This window comes from Pongo abelii, chromosome 4, assembly GCF_028885655.2.
Source record: "Pongo abelii isolate AG06213 chromosome 4, NHGRI_mPonAbe1-v2.0_pri, whole genome shotgun sequence".
NCBI classification, from domain to species: domain Eukaryota; kingdom Metazoa; phylum Chordata; class Mammalia; order Primates; family Hominidae; genus Pongo; species Pongo abelii.
In genome coordinates, this window is record NC_071989.2 from 75,121,963 (window position 1) to 75,136,484 (window position 14,522).

The window sequence follows — 14,522 nt, forward strand, 5'->3', positions numbered from 1 at the left end:
TAAAAATACGAAAATTAGCCGAGTGTGGTGGCGCGTGCCTGTAGTCCCAGCTACTTGGGAGGCTGAGGCAGAAGAATCGCTTGAACCCGGGGGGCAGAGGTTGTAGTGAGCCGAGGTTCCGCCACTGCATTCCAGCCTGGGCAACAGGATGAGACTCCATCTCCAAAACAAACAAACACCAATAAAGAACAATACAAATAACAACAATATAGCAATTATTTATATAGTATTTGCATTGTTTTAGGCATTATAAGTAATTTAGAGATGATTTAAGGTATCTGGGAGAATGTGCATAGGTTATATACAAATACAACGCCATTTTATATGAGGGATACTTGGAGCATCCTCAGATTTTGGTATATGTGAGGGTTCTGGAACTAATCCCCCATAGATACTGAGGGATGACTGTAATTATGTATATCATTAAATGACAGTTATTTTGAGCCTTTATTTGATTATTATAGTAGCCTCGATGTAATTTACATGTGTGATAAACATGTAAATGTGTGACAAGGAAAAGGATCTTTGTCACTACTTACACCCTAAGGTTTATTTTTGTCCCATGTGTTTCATTGACCTTAACCTTACCCTTTCTTGTAATATTTTTTTTTTTTTTGAGACGGAGTGTTGCTCTGTCGCCCAGGCTGGAGTGCAGTGGCATGATCTCTGCTCACTGCAAGCTCTGCCTCCCGGATTCAAGCCATTCTCCTGCCTCAGCCTCCCGAGTAGCTGGGACTACAGGTACCCGCCACCACGCCTGGCTAATTTTTTGTATTTTTAGTAGAGATGGGGTTTCACCATGTTAGCCAGGATGGTCTTGATCTCCTGACCTCGTGATGCGCCCGCCTCGGCCTTCCAAAGTGCTGGGATTACAGGCGTGAGCCACTGCGTCTGGCCCTGTTTCTTGTAATATATTTAACAGATAATTTTGTGTGAATGATAGGTGTGTTCCCCATAATACTGATGTTTTCCTCATACTCACTGTCACTGTAAATGACTAGTCTGGAGTACCACCTCTTTTTTCTTTTTAATTAGTACAACAGGAAGCTATTAGACCAGTTGGAGAAGTGAAATGTGGAGGTAATTTAGCTTATTAATGACATAACTCAGATTAGAAAAAGAAATCCAAGTTTCCTGACTCTGTTGGTTTTTTTTTTTCTTATTATACCAGCATTTTCCTAGGTACGTTCTGAGGAATACAGTTTCTTTAGAATAATACTATTTCCCAAAGATTTTTAATAGGTGTTAGAGAAAAAAAGAGTTTTGGGCTCATATAAGTGAGGAAATTCTGAGTTGATAGACCTGGTTTTCCATCTTCTCTTTGGCAGACTCCAGTTTGTTATAGATGATTATTTTTTTAGTTTAGAAATAACTGGATACAGCTTAATTTACAAAAAAGGTTTACATCAATATTTGAGCCAAGAAGTTTCAGAGAAGGATTTATCCTTAAAGTAGTGTGTAATTCTTCATGATCTCAAGTTTTAAAAAATAGACTTAAGGCTGGGTGCAGTGGCTCATTCATGCCTGTAATCCCAGCACTTTGGGAGGCTGAGGCAGGTGGATCACTTGAGGTCAGGAGTTCGAGACCAGCTTGGCCAACATGGTGAAACCCCGTGTCTACTAAAAATACAAAAATTAGCCGGGTGTGGTTGCGCATGCCTGTAATTCCGCCTACTCGGGAGGCTTGAACTCAGGAGGCAGAGGCTGCGGTGAGCTGAGGTCACGCCAGCGCACTCCAGCCTGGGTGACAGAGCGAGACTCCGTCTCCAAAAAAAAAATAGACTTTAAGTTTTTTGAGTAGTTTCAGGTTTACAGAAAAATTGATTAAGAAGTGTAAAAAATTCCCAAACCCTCCTCCTTCTCCATTTCCCCTATTATTAACATCTTGCATTCATGCAGTATATTTGATAGAATTGATGAGCCAATAGTGATACATTATTATTAGCTAAAGTCCATTGTTTATATTATACTTCACTCTTTGTGTTGTACATTCTGTGGGTTTTGACAAATGTATACATGTCTCTGATTGTTGCTGATAATGGCAATAATCTGTTCAGTAATTATAACTTACGGATGAGTGAAATGAATTACAGGAATGTTAGAAGGGATGAGAAGGAGGAATTGGGAATACTCTCTAATCAGGCACTTGGATTACCTGAGATCAGATTACTTTTTTACTGACAGCGTATGTGGGAATAATGTATTACTGATGTTGAAATTACCCGTATTGAATCTTTGGAAGCAGATTTTTAAACTTATCTCTTCTTTAAAAATGATGATCAACATTTGGTAATACATGTTCACAATTTCTGGAAAACTGAAATTTGAATGTTGGCATGTTTTCATTCTGAGAAATGATTTAAATGAAAGTAGAAGCTCTCCCATCATTACTTTTTTTAAGTCATTGCTCTACAGCTCTTAGTTGGCCTCTTTCTGTACATCCTATTCATCCAAGTCCAACTCAAGTACCATTATTTCCACTGAAGCTTCCACCCAATGTTTAAAATTTCCCTTCTTTGGATTTATATATTTTTCTTCTGAACTTTTTTATCGTGATAAAATACAAATAAAATATCTTAACCATTTTTAAGTGTATTCTACACTGGTATTAAGTACATTCATATTATTGTATACCCTTCACCACTGTTCATCTCCAGAACTCTTTTCATTTTGCAAAACTTTAACACTATACACATTAAACAATAACTCCCAAAGCCTCCTAGCCCCTGGCAGCTACCATTTAACTTTCTGTGTCTATTATTTTGACTACTCTAAGTACCTCGTGAGTCACTTAGCATATTGTCCTCAAGGTTCATCTGTGTTTTAGCATATGTCAGAATTTCCTTCCTAAGACCAAATAATACTCCATTGTATGTGTATACCACATTTTGCTTATCCATTCATCTGTGGGTAGACACTGGGGTTGATGCCACATTTTAGCCGTTGTGGATAATGCTGTATGAACATGGGTCGATAAATATCTCCTTGAGACCCAGCTTTCATTTCTTTTGGATATATACACCGAAGCGAAATTGCTGGCTCATATGGTAATTCTGTGTTTAGTATTTTTTTTTTTTTTTTTTTTAGGAACCACCATATTGTTTTCTACAGTGGCTCTACCACTGTGTATTTCCACCAAAAGTATACAAGAGTTCCAGTTTCTCTACATCCTCACCAACATTTGCTATTTTGTTTCTTTGATAATAGCAATCCTAATGGGTGTGAGGTGGTATCTCATCATGGTGGTGGTGGTTTTTTTTTTTTTTTTTTTTTTTTCCTGAGGCAGTGTTTGCTCTGTCACCCAGGCCGGAGTGCAGTGGTGCAATCTCGGCTCACTGCAGCCTCCTCTTCCTCCCATGCTCAAGCAGTCCTCCCACCTCAGCCTACCAAGTAGCTGGGACTATAGGCATGTGCCACCGTGCCTGGCTAATTTTTGTATTTTTAGTAGAGATGGGGTTTCACCATGTTTGCCAGGCTGGTCTCGAACTCTTGGGCTCATGTGATCCACCTTGGCCTCCCAGAGTGTTGGGATTACAGGTGTGAGCCACTATACCTGGCCTTATTATGGTTTTGATTAGCATTTCCTTGATAATTAGAGATGTCGAGTATCTTTATATGTACTTGTTGGCTATTTGTATATCTTTGGAGAAATGACTATTCAAGTTCTTTGATTGTTTTTGAATTGGGTTGTTTTTTAGTTGTTGAATTGTAGTAGTTAATATATTTTCAATACCAGTCTGTTATTAGATACATGATTTGCAAATATTTTCTCCCATTCTCTGGGTTTTATTTTTACTCTCTTGATAGTCTTTTTTAAGAAATCAAAAAGCAAATATCAAATTTAAAGAAAAAAATGGAGCAAATGAACTCCTGAAAAAATTCTGTATCTTGATCACATTTATTGGAATGGTTGGAGAAAAATAAAAATACCTCTTAGCTTAGGAAGTTGTGAGTTATCTGCAAATCTCCTCGGTTTAAGAGTGGAAGAATCCTAGAGTCATTTATTTCAAAATGTATGCAGGTTTCTCTTTTGATTGTCTTACAAATTTAAAGAGGCCATTGAACCAAGTCTTGTATTTTTTTATACAGGATAAATTCCTTGTTTCAGCCAGCTGTCAGTGGAAGGCAACTAGTATGACACCATCTCCATGGACAAAGAATGTTGGAATATTCCATTTCATTGATTTATATATCTCTTTATCTGTTTCTTCATCAGTTTCTATAGTAGTCACCGTTTCTTCCAATGTCATTTAAATGTTGATCACATGCCTGTAATCTGCTTTTAAGTTCTTGGTCATTTCTCATTTTCACATAAATTTGTTCATCCAGGATGAGCCTGATGGAGATCCAGGAGCTCCTTTATGGTGCTGGTAATTTGTTTTGGGTCCATGTTGCCTGCCATATTTCAAACACTGCACCCTTTTCCTCCTCTTCCGAATAGTGTCTTTGGATTTATAACTTAAAAACTGCTTAGCCATTCAATTTAAAACTTAAATATATAAACTATTTTATGTAGTTTTCTAATTGTTCTTGGATATTTTAGTTGCCTTAGCTAATTTTCTTTTTAAAATAAAGTTAAAATTCAGATCTCTCTACTACCAGTTTATAAATATATTTCACTTCAGATTTCTCATTGAAATTAAGTTTTTATTTTGAGATAACTATAGATTCACATACAGTTTTAAGAACTACTACAGTGAGGTCTTGTGTATCTTTTATCCAGTTACCCCTAGTGGTAATATCTTGCAGAATTATAATATAATTTCACAACCAGGATATTGGAATTTTGGTAGTCGAGATACAGAATAGTTCCATCATCCCAAGGATCACCTGTTTATTTTTTATTTTTTATTTTTATTGCTATCACACCCATCTCCCTCCTATATTCCCTTTACCCCCTGCATTTTGTCTTTTCAAAAATGTTATATAAATGGAATCAGGCTGGGCATGGTAGCTCACGCCTGTAATCCCAGCACTTTGGGAGGCCGAGATGGGCAGATCACTTGAGCTCAAGAGTTCAAGACCAGCCTGGGCAACAAGATGAAACATTGTCTCTACAAAAATACAAAAATCAGATGGGTGTGGTGGTGTGTGCCTGTAGTCTCAGCTACTCAGGAGGCTAAGATGGGGATATTGCTTGATCCCAGGAAGTCAAGGCTGCAGTGAGCTGAGATTACACCACTGCACTCCAGCCTGGGTGACAGAGCAAGACTCAGTCTCATAAATGAATGAATGAATGAATGAATGAGTGAATGGAATCATATAGTACATGACTTTTGGGACTGGCTTTTTACTTGGAAGATTCCAGAGTTGTTGCTTATAGCTATAATTTGTTCATTTTTATTGAGTAGTACTCCATGGCATCCATGTACTACCAATTTGTTGAATCATTTCATGTTGAAGGTCATCTGGATTGTTGTCAGTTTTTGGCTATTAGAAATAAACCTTCTGTGAATATTCACGTAGAGGTTTTTCTGTGAACATTCCAGTTTTCACTGGGATAAAAGTATAAGAGTATGATTGCTGCGGTGTATCGGATACAAACTGCCAAAGAGTGTTTTCCATAGTGGTTGTACTATTTTGCATTCCCACCAGCAGTGTATGAGAGATCTAGTTTTTCCACATCCTAGCCTGCAATTGGTTGTTACTTTTTTTTTTTTTTTTTTTACTATTTTAAAAACTATTCTTATAGATAAGGAGTATATCTCATCATGGTATTTCATGTTAGTCTTTTCCTAATGGCTAATATCTTGAACATCTTTTCCGGTGCTATTCAACATCTGTATATTCTCTTCATATCTGTTGCCCATTTTCTAACTGGATTTTTTTTTGTAAGTATTGAAGTTTGAGAGTTCTTTATATGGATCCTTTTTTGGATATATAGTTTGCAGGTATTTTCTCCCATTCCATACCTTGTCTTTTAATTCTAACAGCATCTTTTGCAGAACAAAAGTTTTTAATTTTGATGAAATCCCATTTATTATTCTTTTATGGATTGTGCTTCTGTTGTGAAGTCCAGGACTTTTTGGCTATTTTTGTATCCTGAAAAATTTCCCTTATGCATTTTTCTGAAAGTTTTATAGTTTTGCATTTCCGTCTGTGATCCATTTTTTTTGAGATGGAGCCTCTGTCATCCAGGCTGGCGTGCAGTGGTGCCATCTTGGCTCACTGCAACCTCCACCTTCCCGGTTCAAGCGATTCTCCTGCCTCCGTCTCCTGAGTAGCTGGGACTACAGGCACATGCCACCACGCCTGGATAATTTTTGTATTTTCAGTAGAATCATTTAAAATAGGATCCCTGTATGTTCAGCTTCATTGATTATTATTTTTAACATTTCTCCTTACAGATGGGATTTGAGGTGACACTTAATAGGATGTCAATACATAGTTAATAGAAGTAGAAAATCAGGTCCAAGGAAAGAAGTGAAGAAATATATTACTTTTAAGTAATTTAACATAATTGCTGTGATGAAACATCCAATTTAGCTAAGCTTCCTGGGAGCCAGAGTTTTCATTACCCTAAATGAAGAAATATGTCACAAATTCTCCAGAAGAGACAAATATTTTTCTTGCATTAAATCTTAAATAAGCTGGATGTGGTGGCTCACTCCTGTAATCCCAGCACTTTGGGAGGCTGAGGCAGGCAGATCACGTGAGGTCAGGAGTTAGAAACCAACCTGGCCAATATGACAAAACCCCGTCTCTACTAAAAATACAAAAATTAGCCAGGCATGGTGGCAGGTGCCTGTAATCCCAGCTACTCAGGAGGCTGAGGCAGGAGAATCACTTGAACCTCAGAGGCGGAGGTTGCAGTGAGCCGTGATAACGCCGCCATTCCACTCCAGCCTGGGCAACAAGAGTGAAACTGCATCTCAAAAAAAAAAAAAATCTTAAATAATTTCTAATGTGCGCATTGTTTATGTAAGAGCTGTTGAATAATGAATGGACAGTGTTGTTGAGAACAATTTTACAGCACATATTCTATAGCTGTCAAGATCTTTTTTCATGAGTTTTTTTGTTTGTTTGTTTTTGTTTTTTTTGAGACAGGATGTTGCTCTGTGTCCCAGGCTGGAGTGCAGTGGGTTGATCACTGCAGCCTGGGTATCCCAAGCTCAAGCAATCTTCCCGCCGCAGCCTCCCAAGTAGCTGGGACTACAAGTGCGGGCTACAATGACTGGCTAATTTTTTTTTTTTTTTTAAGTAGTGATAAGGTCTCACTGTGTTGCCCAGGCTGGTCTCGAACTCCTGAGCTCAAATGATTCTCCTGCCACAGCATCCCAAAGTACTGGACTTTAAAGGTGTGAGTGACTGCATCCAGCTGATTTTTTTTCTATTTAAATAATAAAAAGAGAAGGGTAAAATATACAAAACACTCAGGGAAGATAAATTATATGTGAGGGTAGGCTAATGTAGTTTACAATGGTAGATTTTTTTGTTTCTAACTTGACCTAAAGATAACATAGACATAGCCATTTATGGAAACAGTATTGCTTATATCCCTCTAAACATCATTATTCTAATTTTGATTTTTGCTATGTGAGTAACAGACAATTTCAGGACTTTATTTCCTAATGAAAGGATGACATACTGGAGTTCTGTTTTGCTTTTTTTTTTTTGAGACAGAGTCTCCCTCTGTCACTTAGGCTGGAGTGCAGTGGCCCAATTTCAGCTCGCTGCAACCTCCACCTCACAGGTTCAGGTGATTCTCCTGCCTCGGCCTCTCAGGTAGCTGTGATTAGAGGCATTTTCTACCATGCCCGGCTAATTTTTATGTTTTTGGTAGAGACGGGGTTTCACCATGTTGGCCAGGCTGGTCTCAAACTCCTGACCTCAGGTGATCCATCCGCCTTGGCCTCCCAGAGTTCTAGAATTACAGGTTTGAGCCACCGTGCCTGGCCATGTTTTGCTTCTTGATGCAAAATCAATTGAGGAAATGGTATGTTTAGTATCATACTAAGAAAGTTGAGAAATATTTATATTTACGTAGAAGTCCCTTTCTTCTCCACAAGGGCTACTTGCTATTATTATAAAGTTTATAGTTTATTCAGGAGTCAGGTATAGATCTACTCCTGGCACTTAATGCAAGTGCTTTGAAGACCCCTGAAAATACTAAAGAATATGAGGAGATTTTCAGACTTCCTAATAGTTACCAGTCATATCTGTGCTATAAAAAAAATACTGAGTCCCAGTCCCAGGAAATATTTAATTTCAGGCAGGGTAGTGTCTCACTTTGTTTGACTGTAGTAGCTAAAAAGCAAGCAAAAAACCCCACTTTCTGGTAATTGAAGGAGGTGAAGTATTGACACTAAATGGTTGAATGTTGGGATATGAGTGCTGCTGTCAGACATAATTCCTCCAGCTAATGTTCAGCCATTCCTTTTTCACAATAAGTTAAATACCTGGATTAGTTGTCCTTTAGAAAAACTTTATTTTGAAGTAATTATATATTTCTAGAAGAACTGCTAAATAGTTCAGAGGATTCTTATGTATCAACGTCTTATATAGACATGGTACATTTATCAAAACTAAGAAATTAACCTTGATAAAATACTATTAATTGAACTACAGAGTTTAATTGAATTTCATCAAGTTTTCCACAAATGTCCCCTTGCTATTTTGGGATCCAGTGTAAGAGACCATGTTGTATTTAGTTTTATGTCTTTTATTTTTTTAATTTTCATTTTTGTGGAGACATAGAGTTTTGCTACCTTGCTCAGGCTGGTCTCAAACCCCTGGCCTCAAATGATCCTCCTGCCTAGGTCTCCCAAGGTGTTGGGATTACAGGCGTGAGCCACTAAAGTATGCAGGAACCTAAAATATCTGCCCGGCCCAATTTTCAGGTATTTCTCCCCTCCCCTGAGATGGAGTTTCGCTCTGTCGCCCAGGCTGGAGTGCAGTGGTGCGATCTCTGCTCACTGCAGCCTCCGCCTCCCAGGTTCAAGCGATTCTCCTGCCTCAGCCTCTCGAGTAGCTGGGACTACAGGCGTGTGCCATCACGCCCAGCTAATTTTTTGTATGTTTAGTAGAGACGGGGTTTCACCGTGTTAGCCAGGATGGTCTCGATCTCCTGACCTCGTGATCCCCCCGCCGTGGCCTCCCAAAGTGCTGGGATTATAGGCGTGAGCCACCATGCCCGGCCTCAGGTCTTTAGTTTCCTCCAATCTGACAATTTCTCAGTCTTTCCTTGTTTTTCATGACTTTGATTTTTGAAGAGTACTGGTTGGATATTTTGTAGAATGTTCCTAAGTCTGGGTTTTTCTGATTTTTTTCATGATTATATTAGATTGTGGATTTTTAGAAAGAATATCACGCAAGGGAAGTGCTCTTCTTACCATATGAAGAAGAGGGTATGATATTAACATTATTTATTACCGGTGATTTGAACTTTGATCACTTGGGTAAGGTGGTGTCTACCAGGTTTCTCCACTGTAAAGTTACTATTTTTTACTTCTCCATCATGCATCTGTTAGAAGGCCAGGTCACCCTTAGGGTGAGGGGAGCTAAGCTCTGCCTTCTTGAGAGAGAAGTACCAAATAATTTGCAGGCATGTTTAAACCACCACATAGATATTTTCGGGGAGATAATTTGATACTATTTCTCCTTAAAGGTTTGACTAGTAATTTTAGCATTCATATGTAATTTTTTTTTTCCTGTAGGATCAGTTGTCTTTTAAGGAGTATGTCATTGGCATATGAAAGAGAATATGGCATAGTAAGAGGGCTTATATCTAGTTCATGTAAAAACTTAAGCCAGTAAAGAATAGTAAAAAGGGGCAATCAAATACAGTCACTTTACACTTTTGAAATTCATTTGATCTATAAGATTGTTCTGGATCTCAATTCTTGCTGTGCTGTTAAGAAGGTAGATTTTGTGAAGGTACTGATCACCAATCAAGTGTATGCTGGACTGTAGCTGGATTTTATATAGAGACTAAATGCTGGTGACACGCCAGTGGAAGCCCTCAGTTTAACCCCATTAGTGAATTTTTCAAGTGAACATAAAATTGGTATGATGAGGGGGATGCTAATTCTAAAGACTGCTGGCCTCTTAAGTATCTTTCACATCTTTTTCCCTCTCTGGCAGTTTACCTTATTTGGTATTTAGACTACTTAGACTATTGTGTTTCTCTCTCTTGCATTAGAAATAAGTTTCATGAGGGCAGGAATTTTAGCTTTGTTCTCTACCTCACTACCTTGAGCAGTATCTGGCACATAATAAGTGCTCAATAAGTATTTGTTATGTGAATGAAAAAATAATATTAAGATAAAGAATTTCAGTTGAATGAGAAATGTGTCATGAGGCCTTGATACGTTCAGTTAAATAACTTCTGTAATTTTGAAGTTGGAAATGGTGTGTATTTTTAGGTCCTCTGCAGAGACCCTTGCAGTGAGTAGTAATTCAGTAGGCTTAGTCACCATAACTATTTTAGAGCAATATTTCCTAAACTTTTATAATTTTTGTAAACTTTTGACCTCAATTAAATGAAAAACAAAAAATCAAGGAATACCACCTCAATGTTGAATTTTCAAAATAGTGGTACTTAAATATCTCCATTCATAAAGCCATGTATAAAATCCTTGTTTTTAGACTGTGTACAGTTATAACAGCACAAGTTAATTATATATAATCTATAACATTTATTTAAATTTTCATTAATACCAAATTCATATAACAAATGATGTTTTGCTGAAATTTAATTGGAGGTTGTATCATGACTGATTCATTTGTGTTTGACACATGTATGCTGTTAAGTGTCTTATGATGTTAATTTTCCTGTCTTTCTCTTGGAATTGTTGCAAGTTTTGGACAACATGTCATCGTGGATTTACTTTGCAAGTTTGAATCTGCATGTTTAGATTTTCTACTTGTGTGATTTTCCCAATAGGATGTAAATACAATTCAGACATTAGGACTCATGTTCTGTGGGATGACTCCCAGACAGATGGCCCTAAGTATAATTGAACGGTATACCTGAAAAGTCAGGAAACACAGGATACTCTTATTTTTATATCTGCTATATTTTCATATAAAGAATCATTAGCTTTTTTTTTTTTTCCCCCAACTTTCAGACCCCTTCACTGGTGCTGAATTTGAAGCAGTATATTCTACTAATCTGGGGGAAAAAGCACCATATATATACTACAGAGAGTCCACAAAGTCTGGAATAACAGGTTAAATACTGTATTATACTTCTAAAATTTTTATTTTTATTTTTTAAAGAGATGGGCTGTCACTGTGCTTCCCAGGCACAAGTTCAATGGCTATTCATAGGCATGATCATGGTGCATTGCAGCCTCAAACTCCTGGCCCCAAGTGATCTTACCACCTCAGCCTGCCAAGTAGCTGCGACTATAATGAGACCATGGGTTGGCGCCACTGCTCCTGGCTTGTGTATTTGTTATGCTTTTTTTTTTTTCTAGATTAACAATTGGACTTACTGTTTAAACTTTGAGATACTTTCCCTGAAAAGGTATATGGAAATAGAAGAAAAATATAATGAGCATATTGTATGAATATGTAGCTAGCATACTTTAAAATTTTTTATGCTTCTTGACTTTACAGATACCCTGTATATTAATTTGTCTTAATTTGAAACTCATGGAACTTGTGGTTTACAGTTTAGTGAATACTATTAGCTTAAAGGATCTTATCCAAATGCTTTATTTAGATTGAGATGATTCAGAGAAATAAGCCTTTCAGACATGCTTGCGCTTAACTTTTGTGGGTCTAGGAACAAGAGTACAAATGGAGTCTCACATACCGTACATCTAATTTAAAAGTTATAAATCAATCTTAAAAAAGAACTTGCCAAAAAAAAAGTTTCGTCCTCCTTCCTTCGTAAGTATACCATAATAAGTCCCTGGGAGGCCAGGTTGGAATTCAGTATTTTCAGACTTGTTGGAGTTTCTCGTGTCAGACTGTGGTGGTAGAAAGTTACCATCTGGCTTCTGCTCCACAGCCCTCTCTGCTTCTCCTTTCTCCACTGCTCGTTACCACAATTAAGAGTATTTGGGCAGACCTGTATAGACATCCCAAGCAACATGTTCAACTCTGTTCACACCCTCTGCATACAGTTGCCTCTTGGTACCCTTCAAGCCTAAGGATACACAGTCTAGTTGGTATAGTTTTCATTCTGGAGTACTGATCTGGTGAAAGAGGCTTTGGAAGCTTGTTGAGGGCTGTTTGGGCAGATATTTTAGGTTCTGCATACCCATAGAATGATGTAGCATTAGGGGAGGAAACGTGCTCCAGTTAGACAAGTCCTCTTGGCGCAGTAGACTCCTTGCTTCATGGGGAGGGTTGTATAGCTGGAGTGGTACCCCCTAACTCAAGGAATCCAGGGCTGGAGCCACTGTTGTTTAGGTCTAAGGGATCCATCTTGCTACATTTCTGTTTCCTGAAGACTACAGTGGTCATCCAAGTCACAATACTCTACCTTGGGAAAATTCAACTGGGATTTATTATGCTTTAAAAAAAAATGTAATACAAACGTTGTGGGGAGATTTGATATCAATTATTTCCTAAGTTTTTCTTGATAGTTCTACTTAACCTACCCAAGTGAATTTTTTCTTTGTTGTTTTGAAACTAGAAGCTTACTGATATTAAGACATGGATTGTCTGGGAATAGTTTTTGGTTGTCAGTCCTTTGATATAAAACAGAGATGGCACATTCATAAGCCAACATGTCTCATATTGCATATAAGCTAGGAATGTTTAGGCTGTGGGGGATTGTAGAACATTAATTCGACATTCTTTTGTGCCTATGCATGAAATTAGACCCCCTCTCCCCCAACATTATAGACCTGGATTCTTTTTTAAAATGTAAAACTTACTGATTTCAGAATGTTGGTTTCCTTACACTCTCTACTCCCCTACACTCTCTACTCCCCTACCCGCTACCCCTTTTAAAACTGTGGTGACCAAAGAACACATCAGCTGCAAGTTGGGTTTAGTTTGCTGACTGACAGTTGGGTAATAATGATGTGTGGAGGGAATCAGCTTGTCTTTGATTGAGATGATATATTAAAAGTGCATATAATTTACCCCCCACCCAGATTGTTCTCCTCTCACCCCCAGATTGTTCTCGAGAGTAATACATTTTGAGAATAATCTGTGGGGGAGAGGAGAAGGAAAAAAGAGCTGAGCTGCAACTCCCGTTACAGAGGTTGTGTCCTGTGCTTGAAAAACACGTAGGAATTGGTGAAGATTAGTCTTTTTAGTCTATGCATTGACTCTTGGGAAAGTATGTTGTGTAAGAGATGAGAGTAACAGATGAGAGTACTATACTGTGTTAGAAAGTGAGGGAGCCCTTTGTTACATGTAAGACAATCTTGCCAGTCCAGTTTTGGTTACATATGGACCTGAGTACATCAAATTTGAGGATTCAGTTTAATGAAAATGATAAACATTGTAACATTTTAGTTTGATTTTTTTCATAGTGCTGTAAATACTACTTCATGCTGTTTCTTTTTTGTTAATTTGCTTTTATGAATATATAGCCGTTATCTTGATAAATATACTACAAATGTGATTATTTATTGAGGTTGGCATGTCCCACAAAAGTTTAAAAATTGAGTGTGAAACAAGTTTAGCAGGAATATCTTTGCTCAAAGAATGAGCAAAGTTTTTCAGTTTTTCAGAACTGAAAAAAAAAGTGCATTGTAGGCCAGGTGCGGTGGCTCACGCCTGTAATCTCAGCACTTTGGGAGGCTGAGGTGGGGGATCACTTGAGGTCAGGCGTTTGAGACCAGCCTGGGCAACATGGTGAAACCCTGTCTCTACTAAAAATACAGTAATTAGCTGGGCATGGTGGTGGGCGCCTGTAATCCCAGCTAGTCAGGAGGCTGAGGCAGGAGAATCGCTTGAACTCGGGAGGCGGAGGTTGCAGTGAGCTGAAATTGCCCCACTTGCACTCCAGCCTGGGTAGCAGAGCGAGATTCCGTCTTACAAAAACAAAACAAGAAAAACAAACAAAAAGTGCACCATAGATTCTTAGGACAACTTTTATGTTAAAAAATGTCTTAAAATGGTTCGGATTTTTAAAAAATGCCAACCATTTTTTTCTAAAGAAAATTGTGCTGGCAAATATGGGGGCCAACAAGAATATTTAGGAATTTTTGTGTCTACAAAGTATGTGCTGAATTGGAAACACTGAATTTTTTTAGCTTTTGGCATTGCTTCTCAATTGCTCTAATCTGCTTCTTGAAAAGAAAATCAACACTGAGGGGCCGGGGATGGTGGCTCATGCCTGTAATCCCAGCACTTTGGGAGGCCAAGGTGTGCGGATCACTTGAGGTCAGGAGTTCAAGACCAGCCTGGCCAACATGGTGAAACCCCATCTTTACTAAAAATAGAAAAATTAGCTGGCCGTGGTGGCGGGTGCCTATAATCCCAGCCACTTGGGAGGCTGAGGAAGGAGAATCGCTTGAACCTGGGAGGCAGAGGTTGTAGTGAGCCAAGATTGTGCCACTGCAATCCAGCCTGGGTGACAGACTCCATCTCAACAAACAAACAAACAAACA

At 38.3% G+C, this 14,522-nt stretch overlaps 1 protein-coding gene and 1 pseudogene across 6 annotated transcripts in view; one reads left to right on the forward strand and one right to left on the reverse strand.

The window, feature by feature from the left end:
• Positions 1–14,522, forward strand: part of ERBIN (erbb2 interacting protein) — a 151,033-nt gene that overhangs the window by 13,119 nt on the left and 123,392 nt on the right. The window lies entirely within an intron of this gene.
• LOC112133486 (U6 snRNA-associated Sm-like protein LSm3) lies at positions 4,116–4,402 on the reverse strand (annotated as a pseudogene).